General features: G+C 38.3%; 1 pseudogene; it reads right to left on the reverse strand.

Moving 5' to 3' along the window:
- Positions 1 to 272: 272 nt before the first annotated feature.
- On the reverse strand, positions 273 to 2,651 carry LOC109567071 (T-complex protein 1 subunit zeta pseudogene; annotated as a pseudogene).
- Between the last annotated feature and the right edge of the window lie 2,124 nt (positions 2,652 to 4,775).

A 4,775-nucleotide genomic window follows, 5' to 3' on the forward strand; every position in this document is an offset into this window, starting at 1 on the left:
CTATTAGGGAAGCTAAAGCAAAACATCCTGTTTTTTTTGTAATTTATGGCCCTGTATGTGTGTGCACTGCAGGGCAATTTCAAAAATACTGTGATTATAATTTTAGAACTTCAGAATCTGAATAAGTACCAGAGTTCTCACCTTTTTTATATGTAAAAAGAAAATAAAATACTTTGAAAATTCTTTGAAGCTTGAACAAAAATTCTGTAGCTATATTCTTAGATCGTTCTGTAGAGTCCTCACGATTCACATGATACAAGGGAAGCTTCAGATCAGTGTTTTAGAGAATTCGTTTCACCTCTCATGATCTCATTAATCAGGAGAATGTTGGTGGCAATAACAGTGCAGAAGTGAAGAAGCTGATTCTACACAAAATAGCTATCCCATATGTCTACTTCTTCTGTTACCACTGGCTCACCTGTGTTCAAGTCCACATCCACAAGTAGACCTGATTCCGAATGTTCTGCTTGAATTTTAACTAATGTTTCCAAAGGTTTAAAACCAGAATGCCGAACAAGAATTTGGGGATAATGAGCAAGGCATCAGTAAATGCATTCCAAGTTGGGTCCTGACTTTTATACTGGGCTTGTGTTTAATCAAGACTTCTGCCATTGCCTTATCCACTCCACCAGGCCTGGGATTACAAAGACATCATCAATAGCATTTTTATTAGCACTCAAGCCATTTATGATTGCACCTTTGATTTGAGTAAGTGTGTGCGTATCTGGTCCTTTGATCAATAATGTGAGAGGACAATGACTGTTTAATTTCTCAACAAAGGTGAACTTCTTTTCTTCTGATGGATATTCATAGACAAGTCCTGCACATCCAAACAATCAGGATTTGGACCACCAAGAAAATTTAGGGCTAGCCCACCATAAGCAAGAGTCAGCCTTTCCATATTTCTCCTTTTAGCTCTTCTCAGATCTAGTCTGCCTCTTTTCAAAAGCATCTAAGAAAATGGTAACAATTTCCTTTCAACGAAGAACAGCAAATTCTTTATCCGAATCACTACAGACTTTCTTTTTCGGGTCTATTATTTTTTGACTCTGTCTTCAGTGAATTTTGTTTTAGCTCTTACTAGTTACTCCTTCTCCTCTCTACTTTTGTTTAAAAAAACAAAACAAAACAAAACAGAATTCACCTCTTTTTTATCATATTCTAATAACACCACATTGTATCTGAGGATGTACACCTCTTTTACTATCTTTTTCATATCAGGATGCTGTGCCCCATAGTCCAAAACAAGACCTCTGATTAAGCCTGGATTGGTTTCAGGTTTATGTTTCATCCCCATGATCTCAACCATGATGAGGTCAATAGGTTCATCTTTTCTTTTTATGCCCAAAATAGAGTTCACTGTAGCCTCTGTTAAGACATCAGCAAGTTCAGCATGAATTTTAGTTCACAGAGATATTCAGGGCACATCTATCTATAAGTGTTTCCTTGTCCATCTCTTTCTTTACTTTGTTCCAAAAACTGAAGTGCATTTCCTTTGAAGCTTCAAATACTTTTGTAATTATTCTGGGATGAAGATCTTCAAACATGTAGAGAGCCATGTGCTTTCAGTTCAGTTCAGTTCAGTTGCTCAGTCGTGTCCGACTCTTTGCGACCCCATGAATTGCAGCAAGCCAATCCTCCCTGTCCATCACCAACTCCCAGAGTTCACTCAAACTCATGTCCATCGAGTCGGTGATGCCATCCAGCCATCTCATCCTCTGTCATCCCCTTCTCTTCCTGTCCCTAATCCCTCCCAGCATCAGAGTCTTTTCCAATGAGGCAACTCTTCGCATGAGGTGGCCAAAGTATTGGAGTTTCAGCTTTAGTATCATTCCTTCCAATGAACACCCAGGACTGATGTCCTTTAGGATGGACTGGTTGGATCTCCTTGCAGTCCAAGGGACACTCGAGAGTCTTCTCCAGTACCACAGTTCAAAAGCATCAATTCTGTGGTTTTCAGCTTTCTTCACAGGCCAAGTCTCACATCCATACATGACCACTGGAAAAACCATGGTCTTGACTAGACTGACCTGTGTTGGCAAAGTAATGTCTCTGCTTTTGAATATGCTATCTAGGTTGGTCATAACTTTCCTTTCAAGGAGTAAGCATCTTTTAATTTCATGGCTGCAATCACCATCTGTAGTGATTTGGGAGCCCTCCCAAGAAAAGTCTGACACTGTTTCCACTGTTTCCCCATCTGTTTCCCATGAAGTGATGGGACCAGATTCCATGATTCTCATTTTCTGAATGTTGAGCTTTAAGCCATCGTTTTCACTCTCCTCTTTCACTTTCATCAAGAGGCTTTTTAGTTCCTCTTCACTTTCTGCCATGTGCTTTAGGAGCTCTCTAATGATTAGGACACTGGCAGTATACCATCCACAGTTTTGTCATCCTGGACTGTTGCTACTTTAGCTGTTAAGGAGGTTGTCAGGTGTTGAATTTGCAATTTATGAAGAAGCACATTTCCATCTTTAGTAGCTTGATGTCTCCAGCACCAGAAGCAAGCATCTTCATGGTGCCCTTAGGTTCCAAGTTGATCCTCAGCATGTCCTACATCCCTTGAACCCCTGCACTGCACTGATACTGACCACCAATGCTGCTTGGGCTCAGGCCACCTTGGCCTTGGGGTTTAGGATTTTCACAGCCCCCATAGCTGACCCAGCAGAGGAAGATAAATGTCCTAGCATATGGAAAGCCCTGAAGCAGTTCAGTGTGACCAACAACTTACTTTTTCTTTACTGCAAATTCAGAATTCTTTATAAAAGTGTCAGTGAGTTTCTAATTGCCAAATTCAGCTGCTGCTGCTGCTGCCAAGTTGCTTCAGTCATGTCCGACTCTGTGCTGAATTGATCTTATACTATCTCTTTGCTGAGGTAGCTTCATAATACACTTTCTATAATGCTTCTCTATGCTTGATATCTTTATCCTCTGGTTCTTCTCTCTGTGATGGTTCCTTTGTAATATCACCATCTGTCTCTGCTAGTACTTTTTATCTATGCAATCACATGCTGCTTATGCATCAGTTATTCTTAAAAGTGTATCTGCACCCTATATTCCTCACCTTGCTGTCTCGATATTCACATATATCTGGTGGTGGGTCATATCTGTATTTTTAACAAGCTACTAAAATCTCTCCCTGACCTTACTGGATATCACTATTCCCCACTCACCTTATACATGTTCTGCATCCTAACTCTATCTTCATCAATAGTACTATCCTCCAGTCACTAGGCCAGATCTGAGACTACCCTCCTATTCCTCAAGCCTCACAACTGGTCACTTTAACTATACCTCAGGCTCACTCAAATCACAGTTCCTGTCTCAGTGGTTACCTTTGTTCACTGAAGTTTTATGCTTTCAGTGTGAGTTTTCTACAAATCAATATCATCAAGTCCTTCTACTAACCCCTGAGTTTCTTCCCAAGACCTTGACAATGAAGAACAAGTACCTCTGGATGGTAAACAACACTTTACATGACCTGAGCTTCACTAACTCTCCAGGTATCTACTACTGATTCCATTTTCTATCCCACTCTTTTGACAAAAACAAAATAATTTTCTGTTCTTTCTTGGCCCCTCATCTTTTTTTTCACAGTTTTCATCCATCTTCAGTGTTGCTCTAAAAAAATCGAATAAAAGTCTGTATATTCTCCTTATCCTCCTGTAAATGCTAAGGCAGTCGATTTACCACCTGCTTTTTTTGTATATTGTTCTCCTTTTTAGAAAAGAGTATTCAGATGAAATGTATGTTTTCAAACAACCAATAGGGGCAAAGATCTGTATTAAATGTACCTTGACATTTATTTCTCTTTATGCTTTTTTCTTCTACAAGACATACACAGTTCTTTATAATTCTTCACTTTTATGGAGAGAGCCTTTTTGTTACATTTGTAAGCTTTAGAAAATTATAATATGAATCATTACCTTTCCCTGGGTTATATGGAGAAATTGTATAATTTTGATTCAATGTTTTCTATTGACACCAGCCATTTTTAAGCATATTCACTATCATTTTAAGCCTGAATGCGCCAATACCCATTCTATGAAACAATGACTCAAAAATATCTTCCATACTCAAATAAATGTTAGAAATGCTGTGTTATAAGTCAGTAGATGTTTTTGGTGTAGGAAATCTTAAATTTGTTGTTTTATTCATGTTCCCTTTGAATATTCAGGAGGGAGATACACAATAATAGAGTACTTCACAAACATATTTCATCAAATAATATTTTTAAATGACAACTATGTCCTTCTATCAAATGGATTTCTGGCAGTTATTATCATGTATCAAACCAACATCAATTTTGAAAATGCTGATCTAATGTTTAACCTTCTAAACTGTCAGAAGGTATTCCTTGGACTCATTTAATTAGCAAGTTCTAAATGTTATAAGAAGTTAGTCTTCCATAGGAAGATAAGATGATTAGGAAATGTTGCCAAATCTATCATATTTATGTTGTGGAAATGGCTAGATGATTACTCTTGTCTTTCTTGATAACCTACCATGTATTAAGGATCATGGGTTTTATAGGGAGGAATAGATCTAGACACTATGGACATCCAGTTAGTAAGATGCCAGCTTTGCTTTACAGGAGCTTGTGTCTGCTCTGGTATTTCTAGGTAGGATTCTTATTTTAGTGTTGGCAGTATCTGGGGGAGATAAGATGCCTAATGGCAGATTCTGTTCTTTCACAAGTGCTGGACATGATATCTGTAAGAATCTAGGTGAGAAAATATGATAGTATACAACAGAGGTGGTGATATCCAATAAAATGC

This window comes from Bos indicus, chromosome 12 (genome assembly GCF_029378745.1).
Source record: "Bos indicus isolate NIAB-ARS_2022 breed Sahiwal x Tharparkar chromosome 12, NIAB-ARS_B.indTharparkar_mat_pri_1.0, whole genome shotgun sequence".
Taxonomy (NCBI): Eukaryota; Metazoa; Chordata; class Mammalia; order Artiodactyla; family Bovidae; genus Bos; species Bos indicus.